The sequence below is a fragment of the Monodelphis domestica genome, chromosome 2 (genome assembly GCF_027887165.1).
Source record: "Monodelphis domestica isolate mMonDom1 chromosome 2, mMonDom1.pri, whole genome shotgun sequence".
Taxonomy (NCBI): domain Eukaryota; kingdom Metazoa; phylum Chordata; class Mammalia; order Didelphimorphia; family Didelphidae; genus Monodelphis; species Monodelphis domestica.
The window spans coordinates 241,263,436-241,279,436 of NC_077228.1; the positions used below are offsets into that span (position 1 = coordinate 241,263,436).

Below are 16,001 nucleotides of genomic sequence, written 5' to 3' on the forward strand. Positions count from 1 at the left end.
TTCTTTGACTCCTGAAACCCCATCTTTTGGGTGATATCTTTGTGGGAACTCTTTCGTGCTCTCTCTCCCATTGGCCCCAGATCAGTCTGGCCACTGGAGTTTGGGGTCTATCTGTTGGCTCCCCCTTCTATACTGGAAGATGTTTCAGTTGTGTGGGACGCCTTGCCGCTTCAGTCCTAAACTGAGTGCTCGTCTCAGTGCTAAACTGATTGCTCTTGGTCAGGCAACCTCTGTGGACGCACAGTTGTTGACCCTCTGGTGTAGAATTGGCCATCCCGCATCTAAATGGGACAGAGACAGAGAGAACCCTGAGATTCCCCTTTAGGGTGTATACTTAAAAATTGGAAAAAATTGGCACTAAACAGCTTAAAGAAAAAGCAACCAATTTCTTTTTGTAATGTTAACTGGCCACGTTACATTTTTGATAAACAAGAGGCATGGCCTATCCATGGCAAATCCCATTTTTTTCCAGTCTGAGATCAAGCCAGATAGGGACTAGCCAATCCAATTAAGACAAAGGGAGAAGCATGCTTGCAGGCCTCTCCTGTTGGGAAGAAATCAAGTCTAAGAAGCCTGAGAGAAAATTCAGTTAGATTTTTTGTTTGTTTGTTTGTTTTCTCTCATGTTAAACAGCTGAGCAACAACAACAACAAAATTATGAGGAAATTGACTTTTTGTTACCCTAAATTCCAACACCAGGTAGCAATTGGACATATTGTAAGGACAGAAGCTCTGTACCTTTTAGATTTATTCTCTCACTAGGATCCCAGCTATCCAAACTCTACTCTTCACTTGGATTTTGAGGTAAGGGCCCGCTGATAAAACCCAGGTGGAGATGGGGAGAAGGAAACACGGGGAAGCATTTCAGTTCACTGATCAGATCTGCCTTCCTCCTCAACAGCAGAGAGGAAGTAGGATTGATTCTGAGCAGAAAAACTGGTGAGACACCCCATTTTGGGGTTTTTAAATGTCTTACATTTTCAACTTGTAGAACAACCTATTAATTATCTTCTGTTTTGAGGTAAACAGGGAGAGATACGAAGACCTGATAAATCTCTTTTCCCTGTCTGCTAGCCAGAAGGAAATAACGCTTAAAACCTGTCTATTAGAGGTATTTATTGGTATTTTTATTTCAAAATTGTGATCATGTATTTATATGGGTTTAAAAAATAACATCCTAATTTTAATTTTGTCAGACAGTGAAATTTGTTTGTATAGAAAAGCCACAGATTGATTTTGTAAAATAGGTTTTTAGCAGTATAGCCTCAAAAAGACTGCATTCCATCCTTATCTACCTTTCCATCATAAGAGGTTTAAAGGAAAAAATTTTGTTAAAGTGTTTAAATTTACCAAAAATAGGTTTTTGTTTAAAATTATCAAATGGTTTTCATCTCAATGGTTTTCATCCCAATCAATGTATTAAAGTTGGACTAACTTTATTATTACATTTAACTTCTTGATCTTGTCAACTAGAAAAAAAACGCAGAACTATTAAATAGTCAAAATCACTCTTTAATCAAGGGAAAAAGGGTTAGCCCTACTAAATACGACAACAGAGCTGCTTCCCAAGACTGCACAGAGTCAAGATGCCCTGGCCACTAGCCCCTGGGAGTGCCACAGACTCAGGATGAATTCCAAGGAACAAAAGAATTTGGGGAACCTATATACCCTTTGGGAAATCCAGGGGCAGGGAAAGATGATTGACATTACTATGGCTACAAGGAAAATGGGAGTGTTCAAACTACACTAACAGGATACAATCAAGCTAGGGAAAAGAATCATAGCTAGAGGCTAGGGTGTAAGAGAATGGGCTGCTTACAATGGATACTAAAGGATGGTTCATGCCCAGGTCTAACCTTCCTGAGAAAGGTTCTAATAGATACCTGAAACAAAGAATGTCATTATCATATGCTTATCTCACCCAGGGTCATCATTTCCCTTCAGGGTAGATTTCTCATTGGAACAGGGAGCAAGGACAAGTTTTTGGGGTCTCCAATCTACAAGCTAAATCTAAAATTGGGGTTCATCAGATCCCACTAGACCACAAGTTTGGGATTCCTAAATTCCATGTTGACACCCCCCCTTTTGGTCAAGACCAAACGTCACTGACCAAACAAATGGACAAATGGGTAATGCTATATCAGATTGGACTCCATCCCTAATGGTGGGAAAGCTCGGGGATACTGGTTTGGGGAACTGGCATTTGGGGACATTCCCCAATGCCTCCGACGCATTGAAATTTGAGCCAGAAAGGCAGGCAGTCTGCCTTTGACAAAGAGAGTAACTAACAATCAAAACACTACCCCGTTTCCCAAAGTCTTAAGTCTTTCACATCTGGTGGGTCCTGATGATGCCTTCAGCCTCCTCTGTCAGACTTCTGTCCTCTGGCAGACTCCTCCTTTGGTATCAGACCGCTTCCTTGCTGTTGCAAGAGAAAACTAAGAGAAATCCATAAACATATTCTTTAACAGGACTTGACATATATGCTTACTCACTACAAAGATTATCCACGCTGCTAACCTTAAATCTGCCATCCCATCTCTTTATATTCTAGCAATGTCTTTTCCACACAAACTATAAAATTAGGTAATTTACATACTTAATCAGAAAGATCGCCTTACTTTACCTAAATAAAAAATCCTACAAACTATAGAAGTATAAAAGCAGAAACAACATCCACATCACAGGTTATTCAGGACTTTGTAAATCTGGAAATGGCCCTACCTCCTGTTTATGGCCAAAAATTAATATTTTGTCTACCACTAAGTAATATTCTAACTAGATATTCTGTCACCCAAAAATCCAAAACCACATTAGAATGACTGCATGGCAATTTCAGCTTCAAAACTATTTTTAAAGTCAAATTTTAAGTTTCAATATTGAAATGAACTCCAAAAATTCTCAATATAAATTTATAACTGATGAGTACTGTGCTAAAGATACAGTATTTCAATGATCCTTTAAATCAGAATTCTTTTGGTTACCGATTAACAATTGAAGTGATATCAATAGAATGTTTGTTTGACTTATGATGGTAAAAGCAAGTCAGAGAAGGTGAAGAGGTATGTTCGGTTTGAATTCATAAGAAAGAGGGACTTTGCTCTAAAGTCCATAAAGCTTGAGTATGTAGATTTGTGAAGGAAGGAAGAATGGAAGTTGTGTTCTGCCTTTTTAAGCAGAAGGTTTTGAAGGAAAAGAGAGAGAGAGAGAGAAAAAAAAGGTGAAAGAAAACAGATAGATGTTTTGCTCTCATAATTGGATCTTTAACTTAGGGATAATTTCTAGAATTGATGTATGTAGTTTTAGAAAATCAAAATTCCTTAGATAGATTCCTGACTGGTCTTGTCTTAGTTCCTTCAGATGGCCTAAGGTCAGGATATGATCTAGCCTTGATTTGTATTTACTATAGAGCTAATGAATTCAACATTCCTGTTCAGGTTTTATGACTAAATTGTGACAAATTAATTATTGCCAAAATATGTAAGAATAATTGCTATATTGTAGACTCATAGGCTTTAAGGAATCCTTAGAGAGGGCAAATGGTCAGAAAAGCTTGTTTGAGGGTATGGAAATTTGTTTTTGGACTGTTGATAAGCAGAATTTCTCTGAGCTGTTAATGGGTGAGACTTGTCCTTTAAGGAAAAGAAGGCCTCTGGCATCCAGTGGCAAGTGCTCTAAGGAGAGGGAAAGTCCTAGAATGGTTATAGAGAAGGCAGCCCAAGGCTCACTTTGGACTGAATTTTCCTGACCATCTAGGCTACGAATCCTTGAGTAAAACAATGATGGCAGTGCCAGCCTTGCTTGGTACACAAAGCCACTCACTGTATCCTTTATGACATGAGATATTTTCCCTTTTGGACCTTCTTCCTTTGTGACATCCCCATAATCAGCACATAATACAAATTGGAAAATTAAAGTTTCCATTTCCCCAAACAACCTATTAGGTTAAAAATTGAACATTCTCAAATTGTTAGGGAACATACTTTGAGAAGTAGGTGAAGTTTATTAATTGATGGCTTGTATTTACAGCCTTAATTGAAGTTTGAATCTTGAGTTTGGAATAGCTCAGAGCTCTCCTGAATTTTCCCCAGAATCTGGAGTAAAGAAATTCATCTGTAAAATATTGTTATTTGAAGTGTTTATAGATGTTATAGTTAATATATACTTTGCAAAAGGATATTCTTTAACAGAAACATCACATACCAGCTCTGTAAACAACTCAGGAATCTGATTTCCTAAAGGGATCTATTCTTGTCAGAAGATGATTTCTGAAGAAGTCTGTTGGCTAAGATACCCAAATGCAAATGTGTAATGCCAATTGTTATTGTAGTAATTTTCTTTGTTTCTATCCCCCCAGTCCTGGTTTTCTATACTTCTAGCTTAGGGACTGAAACTCCCCTTGTTACCTATCTGCCGATCAGGGGAAGCAGTCGCTAGACATCTTTCAAATCTCCAAGCAGATTCCCAGCTACCTAGGACCCAGGCATTCACTGAGGACATGTCCCTAAGACCCTGTGCCCACAGCCTTTCTGTCCCTGCTATCTTAACTCCTTTTACTTTAGCCTTTAACTACCTGGCTATAACCATTTCTTTCCTTAAATTTTGGGTCTCCTATGTTTTAAATCATGTGTACCCAGCCAGCTGGACATATAATTCTCTGACTCAGCTTGGGGAAGCAGTAAGCCAAAGTGGGTCCCTCTTTGGGGTTGGGTCTGTATGAAGCACCCCCAAAGTGGAGAGAACCCCAGGCCTCTAGCCCAAGATCTCAGTGCCTCTAAGGTGTATCCAAGACCTGAGGCTTTAAGGAGATTAGCAACCACTCCAGTTTTTGCTATTCCCCTGTGGTGGGATATGTGGACCTTGTATTTGTGACCTTGTTATCACTCTAATTGCTTCTAGGGTAAAAGCACTCATGGAAGTCACCCAGATGCCAGATACCACCATAACCTCGGCAACCATCCCAGCCTGACACTCTGGACATGGCCTACAGTCAATACCTCTCTCTCTCCTAAGGGGTAGGCGGGGGCATCTCTATGCTTATTCTCGGCGGTGAAGAAGTTACAGAAGACAGACTGCCGTCCCTTTTTCCCTTACATATTAGGAGAGGGGGGAGATGACATGGGCACTGTACCCCAGAAACCCAGGCAAACTATTATCAGGGGAACTCCCTTGTTTTTCCTAACTCTGAGCCTAAAAACACCCAATGACCCCTCTAGGGTCCTGAGATGACTATCTTCCTTTGATCGTCCTCTAGATGGACAGAAAGATGCACCTTCAAGCCACACCTTGATCCTATCAGATATCTGTTTGTCCCCTAAAACTAAGGAATCTTTATGTCCCCAGGCAGACCCCAGTATGATCAGCCCACTTCATGCCTGAGTGAGTAACTCTCTTGAAAAAAATGTATAAAATCTCCAGAACTGATGTCGTCGGGGGGACAGCCTCTCTATCCATGCTGTCCCCACGGAGGAACAGCCTTTCCATTCATGCTGTCCTCCCAAGGAACTGCTCCCCATCTTGCTGTTCTACCTTGCTATCCTCCTGGCCACTCTCAACATTACTTTCTAAATTAATAAATCTATTTTTGTTTTTAAGGTAAGTTTTGGAGTCATTGCATGCTTGCAAAAGGCATCCTTCCCAAACCCCCAAGGTTATCCTTCCTGCCCATAACAAAACTGTTTATGTAGATAACAATCTGGCAGGAGACAAGGAGGAATTTCAGGATTATCAAAGAGTCAGGGAACTGCACAACCCCCGGGGATGGACTTCTGTCTCCAACATAAAATTCCTCCATTAAGGTCTGTTTATTGTCAGATAAGAACCTGTATGTGTAACTTATATCTGGGAAACCTATATAACCTGTTCCCTAATGTCGAACCTGCGCAGTATTCCATTAGGGAATTCTGTTCCAGCTGGTAGATTCTTTATTTCTCTCTTTTATTAATAAATGATGGTTCCAATAATCAATATTCTAGATGTTTAAACTCATCTGTGAAGTATCCCACTTCACTATCACTAACAATTATTTCTAGGCTCCATCATTCTACTCTAACTTCTTCTGATACTACTTTGAGATAAACTAACACTCTGGAATCTTTGCTGCAAATTCTCAAATTAACAGATGTTACGTTCAAACCTCTTAACCAGGTAAAATGCTCCTACTTTCATACTTCAACTAAATTTGAGGAATAGCTCTGTCCTTTCTAGGTTCTCTATTTAAAGGGACTTTGCTCAGGGTAAATAAAATGTTCAGGGGAAATAAAATGGCCAGTTTTTTTTTCTTCTACAGAAATATTTCTAAGTCAATGAAAATGATGAGAAACAATACTTATCCGGATCCAATATTTTGGGGGCTTCTTTGGATTTCTCCTCGAGGTGTCTTCTTCAGGAATTCTTCAGATTCTAGACTGCAGGAAAATCGTGACCAGGCTTTTGGCTCCTAAGAAGCGTCTTGAAGTAAAATTTTAATAGGTTTTAATCACTTCACCCACACTCCAGAACTGGGGTGGCAAAATACAGGACATTCCTAGAAATTTCCTCGCAGTTTCCCATGTGAGAAATTCCTCTCTATTAGCAGTCATGTGCCAATGATCATCAGAAATAATGCTCACAAAACCATTAGTTCTCTCCAATTAAAAAAAAATTAGTTATTAGTATTCACTGGACTTTTAAAACAAAAATCTTATCTATTGTAATGGTTGCACTCTGGATATTTACCTTAAAAATTACAAAAATCAGGTTATATAGTTCATGATCCTTTTACTTTTTCAGAAACTAATACCCATAACATTTTTCCTCCAAACACAAAACTTGGTTTTACTAAGAAAAGCTTAAAAATTACCTTTAACTCTGAATACTTCTACAATTCCTTTCTTTTTTACCTTTTTTTTTTGCTCTAATTTACTTTTAGTTCCAAGTTTGCCTTTCTCTTATCCTTGCCTCAAACCACTTTGGCCGAAGGCTAAAGCCGCTCCTAAAGAGGAAATTTGTTGGGCCAGTTTAAAATGTTCAGGGTTTCTTTACCATTTAAAGCAATGCCTTTTCCCCAATATTTCTCATCATTTACAACAATTCAATGATCAGTCAGGTCTGTAGTTGACCATCCTAAAATGAAACTTCTTTACTCCAGAACTCACACCCACCTTGCTATTGGAAAACAATTAACAGCTAAAAAAATGTGAAATTATAGCACTCAAATAACCAAGTTAATAATTAGAATAAAATGCATCTCATTATCAATATTAAGCTGCATTTGCTACACAATATTTCATACATTAACCATACCAAAACTTTGGGAAGAAAAGATTAGACCTCAAAGTTAAGAATTTCTGGACCTCCTTTTGCCTCCTGCTGGATATTCACATATCCAGATTGCCAGTTCTGGCCTTGCCTCTTCAAACTTTTGGGAAGAATTCATTGTTAACACAACTTTCAGACTAAAGCTTCCTCAGAGGGGAGAGAAGCTTTAAGGTAGGAAGATAGGGACAGGAAAGAAGTTTTAAATACCACGAGGGGGATGACGGACTCAAATTAGAGATATGAGGTGGCAGGAATGAGTCTTTATTAATTATCCATAAGCCACAGCCAAGCTTTGATCAAAGGACCCTTTCAAAGGCTTTTACCAGTCCAGAGATCCACATTTATTACCACACAGGTCGGAGAGATGAAAGAGAGATAGAGAAGATTTAAAGATGGAACTTGGCCAGAGGCCAAGCTCCTGCCAGGCCAGCCATCAGCTAACCTGAAAGAGAGAGAGAGAGGCGGAGCTTTCTGGGCTACATATACCCTTTGATACATATACCCAAATATACACAGTACATAGGGATGATTCTCATTGGTTAATGACAAGGCATAGGTGTGGTTTCTCTTAGCCAGGTGAACACAAAGAAACCTGTTTTCCCGCCTAACCTGGGGGAAGCTGGGGTCAAGGGTCAGAGGCCTTCCCAGCCATGTGCAATACTGAGCATGCTCAAGACTGAGCATGCTCTCTTTTAGGGCAATCTGCACATACCAACTGTTTCCCTTGCCCATAGCTAGGAGTAGACTGCTACAAAAAGTATGGGCAGTCCTGGAGAAAGCCTTTGATGTGATTGGTAGATGTGAAAGTTTAGAAGAGAAGACACAAGGGTATCTCTCAAGGAAACACCCTCTTTCCCCAGAGAGGTGGATCTGGCTGGTGATTTTCCTGTGAGCAGGCCTGGGCGACAGTTCGATCCTGGAACTCAACCTGGAGGAGCTCTCTCAGACAGCTTCCTTGAGACGGTCACATGGTGAGTGATAAGACTAACTTCTGTTTTCTTTGACTCTCAAGGGAGGCCCTTGGCCAAGGCCTTTAACTCCTGCCTCACTCAGCTTGAGCTGGAGCAGTTTAAATCAACTCTTTCCTCTCTCTCTCTTCTCCTTAATTCCTTCTCTCTATATTAATTAAAATCAACATAATTTCCAGCTGACTTGGGTATTTAATTATTTGGGATTTTCCCTGGTGACCAATTAATTTAGATTTTTTAAGTCACAATGCTAAAATTGTCTTTACATAAAGCAATCACAAAATTCACTTGGAAAAAATAAGAGATGTAGAATATTAAGGGAAATAATGAAAAGAAGTAGGAATGAAGGGGGAATAGCATTTCTAGATTTCAAAGTATATCATAAAGTGGCAGTCATCAAAACCATTTGATTTTGATTAAAAAATAAAGAGACATATTAATTGAACAGACAAGTCAAAGGAGAATCAGGAACAATAGAACTCAATAACCCAGTATTTCATGAAGTGGAAAATCTAAATTACCTAAGAAAAAACTTATTTGGTAAAAACTACTGGGAAAACTGCAAAGTAGTCTGGCAGAAATTAGGCTTTATTTCTTATACTAGGCTTACATATTAATATTTTTACCAGTGATGGGGAACCTTTTAGAGATGGAATGCCAGGCCCCATCCCATATCTAGACCAAGAGTTGTGCCCCTCTCCACCACCATATGTTGATATACCCTGCCCCACTCCTTATCCCACATAAAGGAGGGAGAAAGCTCTCCCAGAGCTCATCCCACTGCTGGACAGAGGGGTAGGGGATGTGAAAAAATGACTTCAGGTATGGTAGAGAGAGGGAGAGGAACAGCTGTGCTGGAGTCCCTCTGCCTTTCTAGTAACAAACTCTGGGGGTGGGGAGGGAGAGTGGTTGAGTGCCCACAGAGAGTTCTCTGTGTTCCATCTTTGGCACCCATGCCATAGTTTTGCCATCACTGTCTTATGCCATATTCTGCAATACATTCTAAGTAGCTATATGACCTTAGCATTAAAGATTGTACTATTAAAAAAATGAAAAGAGAAGCAAATTATATACCTCTTATAGCTATGGGTAGATGTATTCTTTTTTTCAAATTTTTTAATTTTTATTTATTTTTTTAACATTATTTTATTTGGTCATTCCCAAACATTATACATTAGAGACAAAGATCATTTTCTTTTTTTCCCTCCCACTCCCACCTGTAACAAGGGAATCACTTTAAAAGACTGATATATATTAATTTAAGGTCGCCAAGGAATCAGCTATGTAATTCCTAAATGAAAAACTCAAGTCAGCCGTCAGCCTTTTTTGGAGTTTAATTATAATAGGAGTAAGAAAGGAATTAGAGATAGAGAGAGAGAAAAAGGGAGAGAAGGGAATAGGGCTTAAATACCCCTTCTGTTTAGGCTGGGCCAAAAGGCCCAAGCCCTTAGATAGCTGGAGCAAAGAAAAGAGACCAGTCCCTATTACTCACGTGTCCAAAATGGAGAAACAGTCTCAGGGGCCCCCACCTTCAGCTTCCTTCAGAGCAAGCCTTCTCAGAGCCCAGGAACCACACCGACCAAAACCTCAACCTCCTCCCCAGTCTCCAGACCCTCCTATCTTTAAGGAAACCATCCAAGTTGCCTCCCCTCAGTCCTCACATCTACCAATCACTCTTCATCAATTTCCCTGTCAATGGAGGCTCTCGCTTAACCCAGGACCGCCCAGAGGTTTCTGGCTTTTGCACATGTCTGTTGAAGGTCATATTTTTCAAATGATTAAATCTTTACTCCTTTGCTACAGCCCTTTCTAAATCCTGTTAACTTGAGTATGGTAGAGATTTAGAAATAATTAAATTTTGATCTAGGCTGCAGCCCTTACTCAATCCTATTAGGACTGAATAGGGTGGAGTATCTCCATTGTATCAATTCTAAAATCAATCAAGACTCAAAGAAATTCCTGTTCTATGCTTAAGCATAGGTCAAAGTCCTTTCCATTGTTCAGCAAAAGGTTTCTGTCCTAAAGTAATCTTAAGAAGGGAAGAGAAGGAACCTCCCATGCCAATGGGGTTCCCATTCCAATAGACTATCAGTAAGAAATTTTCCAAGTATGAAATATCCCAATGGTGAAATTTCCAACATTTATAAGTCTAAGGAAATTTGAGGTTTACACACCTCTCCCCTAGCTGATGAGCGATTCCACTGGGTATCACATGTGTTCCTGATTCGAACCCATTTCCATGTTGTTGGTATTTGCATTAGAGGGTTGATTTAGAGTCTCTCCTCAGACATGTCCCCTCAACCCCTGTAGTCAAGCAGTTGCTTTTCCTCGGTGTTTTTACTCCCACAGTTTGTCCTCTGCTTGTGGATAGTGTTTTTTTCTAATACATTTGTTCAGGGACATTGCATTGACACTAATGGAGAAGTCCATTATGTTTGATTGTACCACAGTGTATCAGTCTCTGTGTACAATGTTTTCCTGGTTCTGCTCCTTTCACTCTGCATCACTTCCTGGAGGTTGTTCCAGTCTCCATGGAATTCCTCCACTTTATTATTCCTTTGAGCACAATACTATTCCATCACCAACATATACCACAATTTATTCAGCCATTCCCCAATTGAAGGGCATCCCCTCATTTTCCGATTTTTGGCCACCACAAAGAGTGCAGCTATGAATATTCTTGTACATGTCCTTTTCCTTATTATCTCTTTGGGGTACAAACCCAGCAGTGCTATGGCTGGATCAAAGGGCAGACAGTCCTTTATAGCCCTTTGGGCATAGTTCCAAATTGCCCTCCAGAATGATTGGATCAATTCACAACCCCACCAGCAATGAATTAGTGTCCCTACCTTGCTGCATCCCCTCCAGCATTCATTACTTTCCTTTGCTGTCATGTTAGCCAATCTTCTAGGTGTGAGGTGATACCTCAGAGTTGTTTTGATTTGCATCTCTCTGATTATAAGAGATTTAGAACACTTTTTTATGTGCTTATTAATAGTTTTGGTTTCTTTATCTGAAAATTGCCTATTCGTGTCCCTTGTCCATTTATCAATTGGAGAATGGCTTGATTTTTTGTACAATTGATTTAGCTCTTTATAAATTTGAGTAATTAAACTTTTGTCAGAGGTTTTTATGAAGATTGTTTCCCAATTTGTTGCTTCCCTTCTGATTTTAGTTACATTGGTTTTGTTTGTACAAAAGCTTTTTAATTTGATGTAGTCAAAATTATTTATTTTACACTTTGTGACTCTTTCTACGTCTTGCTTGGTTTTAAAGTCTTTTCCTTCCCAAAGGTCTGACATGAATACTATTCTGTGTTCACATAATTTACTTATAATTTCCTTCTTTATGTTCAAGTCATTCACCCATTTTGAATTTATCTTGATGTAGGGTGTGAGGTGTTGATCCAAACCTAATCTCTCCCCCACTGTCTTCCAATTTTTCCAGCAGTTTTTATCAAATACTGGATTTTTGTCCCAAAAGCTGGGATCTTTGGATTTATCTTGCTGTCTTGCTGAGGTCACTTGCCCCAAGTCTATTCCACTGATCCTCCTTTCTGTCTCTTAGCCAGTACCAAATTGTTTTGATGACTGCTGGTTTGTAATATAGTTTGAGATCTGAGACTGCAAGGCCCCCTTCCTTTGTATTTTTTTTTCATTATTTCCCTGGATATCCTTGATCCTTTTTTCTTCCAAATGAACTTTGTTATGTTTTTTTTCTAAATCAGTAAAGAAAATTTTTTGAAGTTCAATGGGTATGGCATTAAATAGATAAATAAGTTTGTGTAGGATGTTCATTTTTATTATATTGGCTCATCCTACCTATGAGCAGTTAATGTTTTTCCAATTGCTCAAGTCTAGTTTTAGTTGTGTGGAGAGTGTTTTGTAGTTGTGTCCATATAGTTCCTGTGTTTGTCTTGGGAGATAGATTCCTAGGTATTTTATTTTGTCTAAGGTGATTTTGAATGGGATTTCTCTTTCTAGTTCTTGCTGCTGAGTTGTGTTGGAAATATATAGAAATGCTGATGACTTTTGCGGGTTTATTTTGTATCCTGCAACTCTGCTAAAGTTGTTGATTATTTTGATTAGCTTTTTGGTTGAATCTATAGGATTCTTTAAGTAGACCATCATGTCATCCACAAAGAGCGATAACTTGGTCTCCTCCTTGCCTATTTTTAATACCTTCAATTTCTTTTTCTCCTCTAATTGCTACTGCTAGTGTTTCTAGTACAATTTCAAATAATAGAGGTGATAATGAGCATCCTTATTTCACTCCTGATCTTATTGGGAATGCATCTAGTTTGTCCCCATTGCAGATGATATTAGATGATAGTTTTTAGATATATACTGTTTAGTATTTTTTTAGGAACGACCCTTCTATTCCTATGCTTTCTAGTGTTTTTAATAGGAATGGGTATGTATTAATACTTATTACCCATAATAATTAATAGTATTTTATCAAAGGCTTTTTCTGTGTCTATTGAAATAATCATGTGATTTTTGTTGGTGTACTTGTTGATATGGTCAATTATGTGGATAGTTTTCCTAATATTGAACCAACCCTGCATCCCTAATCCCCTCCCTTGATATGTTTCCCTTTCTAGCCCCTCACTTTTTGTTCCTTCCCCCCCCCTTTTTCCCTCATTTTTTTTGTTCCCTCCCCTCCTACCCCCCCCCTTGGTTTTCCCTTCTCCCTTACCCCGTTGGATGAGATAAAATTCAAGATCCCAATGGATCTGGATGCTCTTACCTCTCAGAGTTGAATTCACTCTGAAGTTTAAGCAAAGTTTAAGTAGGTTTAAGTAAAAACTCTCTTCCTCTCTTTCTTATAGAATTCTCCCCCTCCCCTTCCCATGTATATCTTTGTGTGAGAAAGATTATTCTATTAAATTTTTTTTCCTATTTCTTGGAGTATATCTTAGTACCATCAATGATTCCCCCCTCCCTTTTTCTTTCTATCCACCCCTTTCTCCATATCTTCTTGATGCCCCATATTTCCCTATGTGTGATTCTTCTTACTACTCTAATGATGCATACAATTTTTGAGGGTTACACATTACATTTCCCCCACATATTAATATATATAAATTGATATAAATGTAGTCCTTATAGAAGAGAGTTTGAATAAAAGAACAAGATAACATTTTTCTCCTTTTCCCTTTCCTTCATATTTACCTTTTCAAGTTTCTCTTGATCTTTGTGTTTGGATATCAAACTTTCTACAGAGTTCTGGTCTTTTCTTTACAAACATTTGGAAATCTTGTATTTTGTTGAATGCCCATACGAAAGTATGGGGAAACCTTGGAAGTATGTAGTCAGTTTTGATGGATAGCCGATTCTTGGTTGAAGACCCAGCACTCTTGCTTTTCTGAATATCATGTTCCATGCCTTACAGTCGTTCAGAGTGGAAATTGCTAGATCCTGTGTGACCCTGATTGGTGTTCCTTTCTATTTAAATTGTCATTTACATTACTGGGATTTGTCTTTTGGGGAGTTAATGTAGAGGGTGTTCTGTAAACTCTTTCAATGCATATTTTGTCCCCTTTTTCTAGAATATCTGGGCAGTTTTCTTTGATGATATCATGTATTATGATATCAACATTACTGTTTATCTCTGGTTTTTCAGGTAGACCAATGATTCTCAAGTTGTCTCTCCTTCCTCTGTTTTCTAGGTCTGTCATTTTGTCAGTGAGATATTTTATGTTATCTTCTAATTCCTTAGTCTTTTGACTTTGCTTTATTAATTCTTGCTCATTTGCAAGATTAGATCTTCCAGTTGCCTGATTCTGACCTTTAAAGACTGGTTTTCCTTTTCAGTTTGGTCTGACTTGTTTTTTTGAGGCTTCGAGCTGTTTCTGCATTTGCATATTTTGGTCTCCCATATTGCTGAGTTCCTTTTGCATTGTTTCCCATTTTTCCTGCCAGAAGGCTTCCATCTTTTTGATAATTTCAGATTTAAATTCTTCAAGAGTTTGTGGAGAATTTCCATTTCCTTTGGAAGGTTTTGGAGCATTTGTTTGTGTTTCTTCTTCTATCTCCTCTGTATTTTGTATTTTTGCTCCATAAAATGTGTTCAAAGTCACCCCCGTATTCTTGCTTTTCTTGGTGTTTGGAGGCTTTTGCACTTCTGTACTGTTTGCTGTCTCTATATGAGTGAGGAGGACTGGCTCTTAGTGTATCTGTCTGATGGTCCGAGGCTTTAGCCCCAGGCAAATTGTCCATTTTTTGCAGCTGCGCTGTCTTCCCAGGGAAGCCCAGTGTCTGCCCTCTCCTGCCTGCCGGTGTTTCAGGTGTTATTGCTCTCAGTTCCATCCAGTTGCTTCTCCTCTGCCTTACTTCCAAGCTCTGAGCCTGGCACAGCACTATCCTCAAGGTACTTCAGTGCCTTTGCTGGCCCTGAGGTTTCTGTCCTTTCAGAAGACCCTGCACTCTAGGGGGGGGGGGGGAGGTGTCCTGGCCTCCCTGAGCTCTGAGGACTTCTGATGGGATTTGGTTCAGCTGGGTTGGTCTGGATGTGCCCCAAAGCAAAAACCTCCGCTGCCATCTGTGTTGAATGCCCAGAGACTGGCCCAGGTCACTTTCAAGGTGTGCCCTTAGGAGCAACCCCTTTGCAGACCCCGAGGTTTCTGTCCTTTCAGAAGACCCTACACTCTAAGGGGGAGGGGTCCTGGCCTCCCTGAGCTCTGAGGGCTCCTGATGGGATTAGGTTCAGTTCGGTTGGTCTGGATGTGCTCTGAAGCAAAAACCTATGGTGAGACTCACTCAGATGGAGCCCCCTGTCTCTCTCTGTTTCCCTGCCATCTGTGTTGGACACCCCTGACACTGGCTCAGGTTGCTTTCAAGGTGTGCCCTTCAGAAAAGCAGGCCCTTAGGCCCTTTTGCCGTCCCTGAGGTTCCCACTGCTGCCACGGGCTCAGAGCTCTGGGTTGGGGGGAGGGGTCCTAGGACCTTCCTTCTGCCTTCCCCTTAGACCCGAATGATCTAGGATTCTGGATTTTGGGGGCATACCTTTTGATCCGAGTCCAGGAGGAGGGTTCCCCCGCTCTGTCCTGTTGTTCAGTTTGAATTTCGGTTCCCTAGGAGCATTCAGTTTGTGATCAGTAAGGAAGGATTTTTAGAGGTCTGAATTTTTGCTGTTTCTAAGCCACCATCTGGAACGGAAGTCCGGGTAGATGCATTCTTAACCAAATGAGATAGATAGAGCTAATTATAAAAGAAAAATAGATAAGGTTGATTACATGAAATAAAATCAATACACCTAGGATAAGAAGAAAAGTGGTAAAATGGTAGAAAATCTTTGTATTAGATTTCTCTGATAGTGGTTTGGTATCCAAGATATATCAATGATTAATAAATATTTTAAGACTATTTCTCAATAGATAAATGGTCAAAGGATATACAAAAGTTCACAAAAGAAGAACTGCAAAATATTCATAATCACATTAAATAATATTCCTTGTCACTAATGAAAAGAGAAATGCAAACCAAAAGAACCCTGAGGGCTTACCTTACCGACTATGAATTTTCAAGAATGTCTAATCAATGTTGGAGGAATTGTGAAAAGACAGACATTTGCACAAACATTTTGAGAACAATTTGGAATTATGCAAGTAAAGGGACTAAAAATGCCTATATCCTTTGAACCAGAGACTTATTTACTGGGCTTATACCTCAAGGAAGCAGTCACTAAGAAAAAAATGCCCATATACTTTAAAATATTTATAACAACGATTCT

The 16,001-nt window shown here is 39.4% G+C and overlaps 1 long non-coding RNA gene across 1 annotated transcript; it reads right to left on the reverse strand.

The window, feature by feature from the left end:
- Positions 1-2,292: 2,292 nt before the first annotated feature.
- On the reverse strand, positions 2,293-15,659 carry LOC130456840 (uncharacterized). The gene is made up of 3 exons (XR_008915860.1): positions 15,275-15,659; positions 4,204-6,450; positions 2,293-2,422 (listed from the first exon to the last, which is right to left on the reverse strand). It is a non-coding gene; the product is annotated as an uncharacterized LOC130456840 (long non-coding RNA).
- Positions 15,660-16,001: the final 342 nt, after the last annotated feature.